Raw genomic sequence first — 14679 nt, 5'->3', positions numbered from 1 at the left:
GTATGGAAAGCTCAGTAAATGTGAATTCTGGTTATCAGAGGTTGTATTTCTGGGACATGTAGTATCTGCAGACGGAATTCGGGTTGATCCAAAGAAAATTGAAGCGATTGTCCAATGGAAACCACCCAAGAATGTATCAGAGGTACGCAGTTTTCTCGGTCTAGCTGGGTATTACAGGAGGTTTGTAAATGGATTCTCAAAGATAGCACTACCAATGACTAAACTACTGCAAAAGAATGTTCCTTTTATCTGGGATGACCAATGCCAGAAGAGTTTTGAGACTTTGAAGCAAATGTTGACAGAGGCACCGGTATTAACATTACCAGAGTCGGGAAAAGATTTTGTAGTGTATAGTGATGCTTCTCTAAGCGGTCTGGGCTGTGTATTGATGCAAGATGGGAAAGTCGTAGCTTATGCATCTCGACAATTAAAAACACATGAACGTAACTACCCGACGCACGACTTGGAGCTAGCTGCAGTAATTTTTTCTTTAAAAATTTGGAGGCATTACCTATATGGTGAAAAATGCTACATTTACACGGATCACAAAAGTCTTAAATATATTCTGTCGCAGAAGGAGTTGAATTTAAGACAGAGACGGTGGATCGAAATTCTGAAAGATTATGATTGTATTATAGATTACCACCCGGGAAAGGCGAATGTGGTAGCTGATGCATTGAGTAGAAAAGCAGTGGGGGAATTAAGGGAAATATTTGCTCAACTTAGTATTAATGATGATGGAAGCTTGCTAGCTGAATTAAGGGTTAAGCCGATGATGTTTGATCAGATTAGAGCAGCTCAGATGAAAGATGATAGACTATTGAAGAAAAGAGAAATGGTTCAAAATGGTACAACCAAGAGTTTTAGTATTGACGGGCATGATTGTTTGAGGTTTCAAAATCGAGTTTGTGTTCCAGCTACTTCTGAACTAAAAGAGTTAATTCTTCGAGAAGCACATGATAGTGCTTTTGCTTTGCACCCTGGTGGAACAAAGATGTATTGTGATTTACGAGAATTATATTGGTGGCCTGGAATGAAAAGGGACATAGTTGAATATGTCAGTAAATGTTTGACATGTCAGCGAGTAAAGGCAGAACATCAAGTTCCTACTGGATTACTTCAGCCTATTAGCATTCCTGAGTGGAAATGGGATCGTATTACAATGGATTTTGTTACAAGATTGCCATTGTCAGCAAGTAAAAAGAATGCTATTTGGGTAATTGTTGATCGGCTTACAAAATCAACTCACTTTATAGCTGTTAGAACAGATTGGTCATTGCAGAAGCTTGCAGAAGTGTATATTCGAGAAATTGTTAGATTACACGGTATTCGATGTCAATAATCTCAGATCGAGATCCTCGGTTCACATCGAGATTTTGGAGACAGCTACATGAATCATTGGGTACTCGACTTAACTTTAGTATGGGTTTTCATCCGCAAACAGATAGACAGTCCAAACGGGTAATACATATATTAGAAGATATGCTTCGGGCTTGTATCATTGATTTTGAATCAGGTTGGGAACGTTATTTTCCATTAGCTGAATTTGTCTATAACAATAGTTTCCAATCTAGTATTCAAATGGCTCCGTATGAAGCATTATATGGTCGAAGGTGTCGATCACCGGTATGTTGGACAGAATTGAATGAAAGAAAAATGATTGGGCCAGAATTGATTCAAGAAACAGAAGAAACAGTTAAGAAGATTAAAGATAGATTGAAAATAGCTTTTGATAGGCAGAAATCATATGCAGACTTGAAACGGCGAGACATTGAATATTCTGTTGGTGATAAAGTATTCCTCAAAGTATCACCTTGGAAGAAAGTTTTGAGATTTGGCCGAAAGGGTAAGTTGAGTCCACGTTTTATTGGGCCGTATGAGGTTGTGGAAAGAATTGGTCCTGTTGCCTACCGACCAGCTTTACCTCCAGAATTACAGAAAATTCATGATGTTTTTCATGTTTCGATGCTCCGGAGATATAGATCAGATCCTTCCCACATTATTCCTACTGAAAATATTCATATTCGGTCTGATTTGACTTATGAAGAAGAGCCGGTTCAGATATTAGCTCGAGAAATAAAAGAGCTGAGAAATAAACGGGTCCCTTTAGTAAAAGTGTTATGGAGGAGTCATAGTATGGAAGAAGCGACTTGGGAACCGGAAGAAATGATGAGAGCACAATATCCTCATCTATTCTCAGGTAAATTTCGAGGACGAAATTTATTAAGGGGGGGAGAAATGTAATGACCCAAAATTCACAGGCACCGGAAAAAGTACATTATCGGGCCTCCGTCTTAGTAAATCGAGTTCGAAATAATTACTAGAAATATTTATGAGTCTAGCGATATGTTTAATTAGGTTTAAATTAGGTGAATTTAGCTTAATTTAGAGTAATTAGTAAAAATGACTAAATTGAATAAAGGGCAAAGGTTCAATTATAGATCAATAGAAAATAAGGACCAAACTAGCAATTTTACCAATTAGCATAGATGAGGCGGCATAAACTGTAAAAAAAATCTAAGACTTTTCTTAGATATTTGTTATTGATTGATTAAATTAAATTATAATATATTATTAGCAACTAAAACAAATAAAAGAAAGAAAATAAAGTAAAGAACAAAGAAAAGAAACAAAATAGGCAAACGAAAAGCAGGGGAAGGAAAGAAAGAAAGAAGAAAGAAAAGAAAAAGGGAGAATTAGGGTTTGAAGGTTTGAAAGTTTAATAGGTAAGTTAATTTAGCCCTTTTTATTTAATTTTAATGTTTTAAAAGCTTTAGAACAAAGTTTTGATGAAATTAAATTAATATTTTGAAAGTTATTAGAATTCTAAATATTGTTCATGTTGAATAAAAAAATGAAATAGGGGTTTAATTGAATGAAATTCAAGTTAAAATAGATATAAGGATTGAATTGCAAAGTAAGCTATAAGTTTTGTGTTTTAGGGACTAAATTGAGGAAAATTTCAGAATTAAGAAAATATGTTGAAAATTTAATAGTTAAATTTGAGTTTAAATGAAATTTGAATAGACATAAGGTGTGAATTGGTGTTATAAATTTGGTTATTAACATTTTACATCAAAACAGTTTTAGGAAGTAGCAATGGTCTAACTTTGAAAATTCACTAAAAATTGTATAAATTGAACTAGAGGATGAACAAAATATGTAATTAAAGCTTATTGAGTCTAGACCAAAAATTTTGAAAATCTTATGGTGAGAAGATATATGAGTCTAGTTTTAAGAAAAATTTATGGATATTAATTTGGAGTTTCGTAGCTCAAGATATAAATAATTTAGTAACAATGACTCAAGTAGACAGCTTAATGGTGAAATTATATATATACATTAAAAATGGTTAAATTTGCATGTTTTGGCTCATGGATTAAATTGAATTGTGTTATATTGATGATTATAAATTATTATTATTTTCGTAGTTAACAAAGAACCCAAGACATCGGCGCACAAAGGAAAGGAGAAAGCTATCGAGGATTAAAACGAGAAATTCACGGTTTGTATTACTATAATTCAAATTACTTTTTATTAAATGCTATATATCAATTCTATATTTAATAAGTGAATTATAAGGTAAGTATTGATATTGGAGTTGAATGAGAATTGAATTGAATGGTGAATGTCTGTGTATAATTGAATTGTAAATTGATTTGAATGTGAAAATTTTAATTGAAAAGTAATCTTGGAATGGAAATGAAAGTGAATTGAGAATTGAAATACCCTATTAACTAGTCGGGCTAAGTCGGATATAATTGGCATGCCATAGGATATGGAAGTGTACGGGATTTGCCGGCTTTATCGATCAGGCACTTTATGTGTCGTATTTCAGGCACCTCGTGTGTCGTATCAGGCACCTCGTGTGTCGTTTTAGGCACTTTATGTGTCGTATACTGATCAGGTACTATGTACCATTTTAGGCACAATGTGCCGTACTGGTGTGTTTGGGTTGGAATCCGTGTATCCGTTAAAGTCCGAAATGTTAATAGGGTGAATAATTGAAATGAGAAGTTCAAATGAATCTGATCGACTGTACTAGTGAATATGAAAGAAATTAAAATTGTGGACTGAAAATTTAGATTGGAAATGAAATGCATGGATTTAAAATGATTGTGGTGATTAAAACCTGGTAAATGTGATTTGTAACTAAAATTGAATAATAGCTAAAGATTGTTTATTTATTGTTATTTAATGATAACTTAAAAAAAAATTGTTATTTGATGCTGAGTTCTTATTTTATTTTATTTAATTGCTATTGCAATTTGAATTATGGTAATACCACTGAGTATGAAATACTCAGCGTACGGTTGTTTCCGTGCGCAGGTTAATAGAAGTCTAGTGTCCTGGTCCAGCATCCGAGTGATCCTGACTCCAGCAAATTTTGGGTGATGTTTTCTTTCTTAATTGAAAGTGGCATGTACTAGGTGTTGTATAAGTTATATAGATGTACTTGTAAAGTTAGTTATAAGAATGGTATACCATATTTTGTTATTAGTTTGATAAAATGGTAAATATTATATTATATAATTTGGTATAAGTTGGAATGAAAAAATGAATGAAGTTATTAGTTAATTTGGATTAATATTATGAATGTTTAGTTATTAAATGACTATGTTAATGAATTGATTATGATTTAGATATATTTAGGTTTAAATTGTTTTTGATTGTGCCATTGGTTTTGGATTAGGTGGTTTTTGGTTTGAATTTGCAGGGAGTTTTATGTAAAAATTAAGAAGAAATGCTGTCGAAATTTTTGTAAAAAATATATATATATTTCCCTAAATACTCGAACAAGTCCCGTTTCATTCCACTTTAATACTTGTGTTGGGCTTCGAAAGTCCATTATAGGGACATAATTCTTCAATTATACTATGAATGTTATAATAATTGTAAAATATCCATAAGTTGTTTGATATATCCGGTAACGCCTCGTAGCCCTGTTCCGACGACGGTTTGGGGTTAGGGGGTGTTACAAGTTAGAGGTTCTTAGACTCAAAGCGAAAGGAGTTCCTAAAACTCAAACAAGGGAATAAGACTGTAGCAGAATATGAAAGGGAGCTCGTAAGACTAAGTCAATATGCAACTGAATGGGTCTAAACCGAGCCAAAAATATGTAAAAGCTTCGAGGAAGGTTTGAATAAGGAAATCAAGTTGTTGCTCAGGATTCTTTAGATACGAGAGTTCGTTGCATTAGCTGATCGGGCCAAGAAGGCCGAAGAGCTTAATAACGAAAGAAACCAAGCTAAGAGAGAAGCTCGAGTTTCGAGCAAGAGGTCTAGTGGTAAGACGCTCTCATTTCCTACGAAGAAATCAATAAGCCAACATGAACGCTCCACTTCATCAGTAGGATATTCGGGTAAAGTGACAGGCTCAAAACGATGAAATCAGAGGTCTTCCTCCCTGATGGTGACTAGTGTGGGGAGTGTAGATGACCAAAAGCTGAAGTGTAAAAGTTGTAACAAATTTTACTCTAGAGAGTGCCGAATGAAGAGCAGTGCATGTTTTAGATGTGGTTCTCTTGATCACTTTCTTAGAGATTGCCTAGAACAAAATGAAAAGAAGTGGAAGTGACTCCGAAGTCGAGTACTCCCATTACTCGAGGTAGACCTCTGAGGTACCCTGGAAGTGCTAGTGGCAGTCGAGCCGCGGCTAAAGACACTACAAAATCAGAGGCTCGACCCTGGCGAGAACATATGCAATATGCACTCGAGAGGAAGCCTCTGCCCCTGATGTCATCACGGGTACATTTTCTCTTTTTAATACATGCGTTATTACCTTAATTGATTCGGGTTCGACACATTTATACATTTGCATGAGATTGGTGTCCAGTATGAATATATCTATTGAACCTACAGAATTTATCATCAGAGTGTTGAATCCATAGGTAAGTCAGTTACTGTGGATAAAGTCTGCAAGAACTTTGCTTTGACGATTCAAGGTCATTATTTTCTGGCTGACCTTATGTTGTTACCTTTTGATGAGTTTGACATGATACTTGGTATGGATTGGTTAGCCCTGCATGATGTGATTATAAATTGTGGTAGTAAGTATATTGTATTAAAGTGCCCAAATGGTGGGACCTTAAAAGTTGATTCTAGAGAATTAGATACGCCATCGGTTGTAATTACCTCGATGATTACTCAAAGATAAATGAGAAGAGGGTGCGAAGCCTATCTTGCTTTTGTTCTGAACACTAAAGAAACAGAACTGAAGATTGAGTCCGTGTCGGTAGTGTGTGAATATTTAGATGTGTTTCCAGAGGAATTACCCGGACTACCCCCTGAAAGAGAAATAGAGTTTGGCATTGAATTGATACCAGGGATAACTCTTATTTCAATTGCTTCGTATAGGATGGCACCAACTGAGCTGAGAAAGTTGAAAGCACAGTTGCAAAAGCTGACGGATAAAGGTTTTGCAAGGCTGAGCTTTTCACCTTGGGGTGCTCCTGTATTATTTGTAAATAAGAAAGATGGTTCAATGAGGCTGTGTATAGACTGTCGGTAATTGAACAAGGTAACTATCAAGAATAAGTATCCTTTGCCAATGATCGATGATTTGTTAGACCAATTTAAGGGAGCCACTATATTTTCTAAGATAAACCTGAGGTCCGGCTATTATCAGTTGTGAGTTAGGAAATCAGATGTGCCTAAGACAACTTTTAGAACAAGGTATGGTCACTATGAATTTCTTGTCATGCCGTTTGGGTTGACGAATGCACCAGTCGTATTCATGGATCTGATTAATAGAATCCTGTGGCCATACTCGGATAAGTTTGTCGTTGTGTTCATTGACGACATGTTGATTTATTCCAAGGATGAGACGGAACATGTGAAGCATCTGAGAACGGTTTTTCAAACCTTACGGGAGAAACAATTATATGCTAAGTTTAGAAAGAGTGAATTTTGGCTCTGAGAGATAGGATTTTTAGGTTACATTGTTTCGGGTGAAGGCATCCGAGTTGATCCAAGCAAGATCTCTGCTATTGTCGATTGGAAACCACTTAAAAATGTAACCGAGGTTAGAAGCTTTTGGGCTTAGTTGGTTACTACCGAATATTTGTGAAAGGATTCTTCATGATAGCAACTCCAATGAAAAGGTTGCTACAGAAAGATGTTAAGTTCAAATGGACTGATAAGTGTCAGCAAAGTTTCGAGAAGTTGGAAACATTGTTGACTGAAGCTCCATTCTTAGTATTACCTGAGCTAGGAAAAGAGTTTGTGGTCTACAGTGATGCATCCTTGAATGGACTGGGTTGTGTACTCATGCAAGATGGCAAGGTGATTGCCTATGCTTCGCGACAATTAAAGCCACACGAGAAGAATTATCCGACACACGACTTAGAACTTGCCGCTATTATTTTTGCCTTAAAAATACGGAGGCATTATTTATACGGTGAGACTTGTCGTATATTTACGAACCATAAAAGTTTGAAGTATTTGATGACTCAAAAAGAATTAAATTTGAGACAGCGAAGATGGTTAAAATTGATTAAGGATTGTGAGTTGATCATCGATTATCACCGGGGAAAGGCGAATATGGTCGCTGACACATTAAGCAGAAAGTCATTGCTTGCATTGAGAGCCATCGATGCTCGATTGGCATTGCTCGATGATGGTTCAATTTTGGCAGAGCTTGAGGCTAGACCGACATTTCTTCACGAAATTTGTGATGCCCAGACTAATGATAGTGACTTACAAGCTAAAAGAGATCAGAGTGAGTCGGGTATCGAGTCAGATTTTTGGGTTGGTTTTGATGGATGTTTAATGTTCAGAGATAGGGTTTGCGTGCCCAAAAATAATGAGCTTATTCAGAAAATTTTACGAGAAGCACATGATAGCCGTTTGTCTATCCACCCGGGAAGTACTAAGATGTACAATGATTTGAAGAAAATGTATTGGTGGAAAGGCATGAAAAGAGACATATCTGAATTTGTATCGAAGTGCCTGATATGTCAGCAAGTCAAAGTCGAACATCAAGTACCTTCAGGATTGCTACAACCCGTAATGGTTCCCAAATAGAAATGAGACATAGTTACTATGGATTTCGTGATAGAATTACCATTGACCCCCAAAAAGAAAGATGCTATATGGGTTGTGGTGGATAAATTGACAAAGTCAGCTCATTTTATTCCGATAAGGATAGATTTGTCACTTGATAAGTTGGCCAACTTGTATGTATTTGAGATTCTGAGATTACAAGGTGTACCGCTATCAATAATTTCAGATAGAGACTCGAGATTCACTTCGAGATTCTTGAAAAAGTTGAAAGAAGATTTGGGTACAAAACTGAATTTTAGTACAGCTTTTCACCAACAGACTGATGGTCAGTCTGAGTGGATGATACAAGTCCTTGAGGATATGGTGCGATGTTTCATCCTTGAATTTCAAGGTAGCTGGGAAAAGTACTTGCCATTGGTAGAGTTTGCCTATAAAAATAGCTTTCAAACGAGTTTGAAGATGGCATCGTATGAAGCCTTGTATGGCAAGAAGTGTTGAACTCCATTATATTGGACTGAACTCAAAGAGATTCAGATTCATGAATTGACCTGATCAAGGAAACTGAAGAAAAGGTTAAAGTGATTCGTGACTGTTTAAAAGCATCATCGGATAGGCAAAAGTCATATGTTGATTTAAAAAGAAAAGAGATTGAATTTCAAGTCAGAGATAAAGTATTCTTGAAAGTATCCCCATGGAAAAAGGTATTGAGATTTGGCCAGAAAGGCAAGCTGAGTCAACGGTTTATTGGACCATACGGGATCATTGAAAGAGTTGGACCATTAGCTTATTGATTGGCATTGCCACCTGAACTGGAAAAGATTCATGACGTGTTTCATGTATCCATGTTAAGGCGATATCGATCAGACCCCTCTCATGTAATTTCACTGACTGAAATTGAAATTAGACCGGACATGACTTACGGTGAGGAACCGGTCAAGATTTTGGCTCGTGAGGTTAAACGGCTGAGAAATAAAGGCGTGGCTTTGGTAAAAGTCTTATGGCATCGGCATAGTGTGGAAGAGGCTACATGGGAGCCAAAAGAAACCATGAGAAGCCAATATCTGAATCTATTTACTGGTAAGACTTTCGAGGATGAAAGTCCCTAAGGGGGGAGAAATGTCACATCTCGAAATAGGGCCTAGTCAGAACAGTGGTTTCGGGACCACAAATTCGACTTCAAAATATTTATTTTATGATTTTTATTAGGTCTAGAATGTGAGTATAGGTATGTGTTAAAGTTTCATGAAGAAATTTTATGAATAGGTGCCCAATTGGAAATTTGAGACTAAATTGAATAAATTGCAAAACTTGGATTCTAGGAGCAATTTGTATGAAATTGCTTTAGATTATAAATTAGAAGTTCTTGCGAGAAATTTGCCCAATTTTTAAGTTTTTGGACAACAATGGGTTTGTATGGATGAAATTTTAAAGAAAGGGCTTAAGGGCATTTTGGTCATTTGGCATTTTAATGAAAAAAATGGGTAAAAGAAGGAAAAAATCAGCCTCTTTCTTCTCCATGGCTGCCAAAAATTGAAGGGACACCATAGCTAGGGTTTTCAACAATTTTGAGCTCAATAGTAACTGCTCCCAAGCCCGGTTTTTAATGTTCGTCGTATTTTTAAAATCTCGTTAGCTTATTCTCTCTATTTTTACCCATATTTCATGCTAGGATTCATGTTTAAAAATATACCCATGCATGAGTTACTTGTATTTTGATGGTTTATAGAGGAATATAAAAGTTAGGTGAGTGTTAAACATCTTTTTCTAGGTGGTTTTCATGAAAAATCCCTAAAAGGACCTTTTTGCAAAAAGTGTAAAATATGTGATAGAAATGAGAAATAATGGAAAATGTGGGCTGCCATAAGAGGGAAAAACATTTGGCTAGGCTTGGGTAAGGTAGAAATTGCATGCATTTCATTATACGAGCCTAGGGACTAAATCGTAACAATGTTAAAGGCTAGGGGCAAAACAGTCATTTGGACCGGGGGTGAAATTTAGACTTGAAAAGTATAATGTGAGGTGTTAATGATCTATTTTTATTGTTATAGATGCCAAGGAACAAATTCTGGAGGTCGATCGAGGAAAACGAAAGGTTTCGGAATAACCAAAACACGATACAAAACGAGTACCAGGTAAGTTTGAATAACTAAAAGTAAACTCATAATATACTTAAGCACTTTCTTTTCCTCAAGCAAAATTCTCAACTCATAATCAAAATAAATTCTTCTCAATTTATAATTTCTATTGATAATATCTCAAAATAATCCATAAGTAATTATACATTGAGAATTCAACTAAAAGAACATCACAGTTTCAATCATTCCAAGTTGAGCATTTTATTCCGAAAACATAGGTGTCTCCCCTCGTCTAAGTAATTACCTTTGATTCAGAATATCACAGAGTTTCACATCCTCACTAATGATTCACTCAAATCACTTGAAGTGTTTAAAGACAATAATTGAAGCACTCAATAGTCAATAATGAAAAATTACTACCATAGGCTTGCATGAAAATCAAATCTCCACCACTATAAATTGAGATGATACATCAATCAAAAGGTATTTAGAGGGTTGTAATGGGGCTTGGTTAGGGGGTGTGGTCACAAGCTGAAAGAAAAGGTTAGAATCGAGATTGACTTGAAAAATTTGCCTAACTAGAAAAATGGCTAGTCATCAATTGCGTACAACAAAGCTTTTCTCAGAATATGGAATTTCAACTTCTTTAGCTTAGAAGATTACTACTATTAGAATGTATACACATTTTTTTTAAGAACAAGTTAAATACAAAGTAGAATAAAACTTAGCTAAGCAACTATTTCAATTCCAATCTCGGAAAAAAATTGGGGATCAAATTAATTTAAGGGATTTCAACAATAATGCGTTAAGGGTTAATATTAAGGGTAATACAAGAAATGGGTTGTTAGCTCAACGGGGTTTACTAAGGGTTAATCGTGGAGGTAGGCTTTTCATGGCATGAGTTGGTTAATCCTAAGTGCCTTAATCATTTTGACATATCAAATCAAATGGTGTGGTCTTGACTTGTATAATCAAGCAAGCTCTAGAATAACAATTCAATACTGACGCACTCAAAGCGATAATAAAAGTGAGCATGAAAGAATTAATAGATGCTCAAAAGGCTCAAAAATCTCACAAAAATTATGGCTTTTTGATGTCTAAAACTTCTGAATTCCAACTCAAAGTAATACCTAAACTTTGGGGAAACAACCTAAGATTTTAAATTCTTAAAAATCAACTTATCATGTTTGATTCTCTAGTGTCTTAAAGTTTAAACAATCAATACATAAATGCCTATGTTTTAATTCAAGATATATCAATCACAATCATAAATAAATCAAAATTTATCCTGAATATGATATGAGAGCTTTTCAAGAGAACAAGGAAGTCATTCAGGGATTTTTCTGATAATGGAATAAATACCCCCCACACTTAAGATGTGCATTGCCCTCAATGTACAAAGATAGATATAAGAATATAAAAATAAGATAGGGAGAGAAGTGAAACCTCCTGAGTTAAAAATGGATGAAATTCCTGGATTAGTGAGAGCGAGTTGTTGGAAATAAAGCTGGAGGACAAACATGATTCTGAAGAACAGAAGAAGAATTGGAGGAATAATTTGGTAGTAATCATAAAGATAAGACATGTTTAAAAACAAAAGAATCTTCAAAAATTAATGAAACAAAAATAAAAAAAGTTAGATAATCTAATTTTTCAAGTGGCACGGCCATTTCACACGCCCGTGTGGATCGTGTCTAGCCCGTGTTTGTCACGAAGTGAGATATCGTCACACGGCCTTCGGGCACCTCTGTGTGTCTAGGCTGTGTAGCTAAATGATCATGTTACACGACCGTGTGTGATGTGATTTGCTTCTCCCACAATCGTGTAGCTCTGCACATGCCCGTGTTATTTTGATAGTGTTGTCCACGGGTGCTAGACACGGGTGTGTCACACCCCCTTGTTGTTTTAACAGGTTCGCCCACGGTTCTTCCACACAGGCGTGTCGCATGCCAGTGTTGTTTTGGCAGGGTCGACCATGGCCATGTCGCACAGTCGTGGTGTTTTATCGTAGCCCGTGTTTAGGGAAATTTTGCCCTGTTTTCACACGGCCCTAAGCACGCCTGTGTGCTTGGCCGTGCCTCTGTGGAAAACTTGTATTCAAGAGCTCCGTTAGTAAGTTAGGTGTTGAAGACTAAATTTTAAAGAAGTTAGTACAGTTAGTGCTCGGGTTGCCTCCCGAGAAGTGCTTATTTATAGTCTAAGCTCGACTTACCTCTCCGCTGAAAGATCATGGTGGTTTGAGGAATTTATACTCCTCATTCCTGATATCAATCTCATCAAAATAAAGTTTTAAATGGGTGTTGTTTACCTTAAAAGTGCCGAACTTGGGATGACTCACCTCGACCGTGCCAAATGGGAAAATGCTGAGTACCGTAAGAGGGATTTCTTCATTCAGTGTAGTAGCGACAATGTGGGGATCTGCGGCATCTAATAAGACTCTATCTCAAATCTTAAGTTGATTTGGAAAGCTATTGAGCTCGTTCCGTCGTAGATTCAGTTTGTTGGGTGTTCTCGGTTTATGCGTCCACCATTCATCTAGCTCCTCGATTTGTAGCCTTTGATCTTCATGAATAGGTCCTCCACTATTGCTTGAGAATGGCTTATATACTTCCTTCAGACTCATTTCCTACAAAGAAGGTTGTACCATATTGTCAGTTTTAGTAGAATGGTTTAGACGATCACCTTCAATTTTCAATGTGTTACTAGAATTGCGAGCTTGAAGGGTGATTGTTTCGTCTCCCATACGGAGTGTAAGTTCAGCTATGCCAACATCAATAATTGTTTTAGCAGTTGCTAAAAAGGGCCTTCCTAGAATTAAAGAAGTGTTGCTATCCTCCTCTATGTCTAGAACAATGAAGTCAACGGGAAATATAAATTTATCAATTTTAATTAGCGCATCTTCAATAATATCCCTAGGGAATCTTATAGTTTTATCTGCTAATTGAATGCTCATCCTAGTCTGTTTGGGTTTCCCGAGACCTAGTTGCTTAAACATTTTGTAAGGCATGATGTTGATACTAGCCCCTAAATCAGCTAATGCATTATTAACATCTAAACTACTAATTGAGCAGGAATCGTAAAACTACCTGGATCTTTTAATTTGTTCGGTAGCTTATTTTGCAGAATAGCTGAGCACATTGTGTTTAGCTCCACATGTGACGCCTTGTCCAACTTCTACTTATTTTCTAAAAGCTCGTTTAAAAATTTCATTATGTTTGGCATTTGCGATAGAGCTTCAATAAATGGTAAGTTAATGTGTAATTTTTTTAAGAGTTTAAGGAATTTACCAAATTGTTCATCTGAGCGGTCTTTCCTTGTCATGTTGGGGTATGGCACACGAGGTTTATATTCGACATTCACTGAATTGTTTTTATTATGACCTACCTCACCTTGACCTTTGCTTACCACAGTTTCTTGCCTCGGTTCTGGTTCAGGCTCAATGACTCCTTTGTCATCTTGAATATTCATTACATTGAGCTGTTCCCTTGGGTTGGGTTCAGTATTACTTGGCAATCTACCTTGTGGTCGTTCGGAGATTAGTTTGGAAAGCTGGCCTATCTGAGTTTCGAGCCCTTGGATCGATGCTTGTTGATTTTTAAGTGCTGTCTCGGTGTTCTGAAAATGAGTTTCTGACACCGATATAAACTTTGAGAGCATCTCTTCAAGGTTCGGCTTCTTTTCCTGTTGATAGGGTGGTTGTTGAAAACCCGGAGGATGTTGTGGTCTTTGATTTCCTTGACCGCCCTACGAGAAATTGAGGTGGTTTTTCCAACCTGCATTGTAAGTGTTACTATATTGGTTATTTTGGGATCGAGAGTTATTGTTACCCATATATTGGACTTGTTCCTCCTTGATGCTAGGGTTGAAGGGTTGATACTTTGTGCATGCTCCTCCTCCATTCGTCTCACACTGGGTGTACCTGAGTAGAACCAAGTAAACCATCAATCTTTTTATTTAGAAGTTTTACCTAGTTTGACAGCATAGTAACCGAATTGACATTATAAACGCTTGCTGTTTTAGTTGGCTTAGTCCTCATGACTTGCTAGTGATAGTTATTCAGTGACATCTCCTCTATAAACTCAAAGGCATCTTCAGGTGTTTTATTATTGATGGTTCCGCCAGCAGCTGCGTCAACCATTTGTCGAGTCAAAGGATTCTGGCCATTACGGAACGTTTGAACCTATAGCCAAAGCAGTAACCAATGGTGAGGGCACCTTCTCAGTAAGTCTTTGTATCTCTCTGATGCATCGTAAAGAGTTTCTAAGTCCATCTGTACAAACGAAGAGATATCATTACGTAATTTAGCCATTTTAGCCAGCGAAAAATATTTTAATAGAAATTTTTCGGTCATTTGTTCCCAAGTAGTGATTGACCCTCGTGGTAATGAGTTCAACCACTATTTAGCTTTGTTTCTCATTGAAAAAGGGAATAACCGAAAACGAATGACATCTTCAGAAACACCATTAATTTTAAATGTATCGCATAGTTCTAAGAAGTTTGCTAAGTGAGCGTTGAGATCCTCATCATGCAAACCATCAAACTGATCAAATTGCTATATCATTTGAACAGTGTTAGGTTTTAGTTCAAAAGTATTTGCAGCT

The 14679-nt window shown here is 36.4% G+C and overlaps 1 non-coding gene across 1 annotated transcript; it reads left to right on the top strand.

Annotated features, from left to right (window-relative positions):
• Positions 1–14274: 14274 nt before the first annotated feature.
• LOC121230996 (small nucleolar RNA R71) lies at positions 14275–14381 on the top strand. The gene has a single exon (XR_005929066.1). It is a non-coding gene; the product is annotated as a small nucleolar RNA R71 (small nucleolar RNA).
• The last annotated feature ends 298 nt before the right edge of the window (positions 14382–14679 follow it).

This window comes from Gossypium hirsutum, chromosome A06, assembly GCF_007990345.1.
Source record: "Gossypium hirsutum isolate 1008001.06 chromosome A06, Gossypium_hirsutum_v2.1, whole genome shotgun sequence".
Lineage (NCBI taxonomy): Eukaryota > Viridiplantae > Streptophyta > Magnoliopsida > Malvales > Malvaceae > Gossypium > Gossypium hirsutum.
The sequence above is the reverse complement of the archived record's forward strand: the minus strand, read 5'-3'. Positions and strand labels throughout refer to the sequence as shown.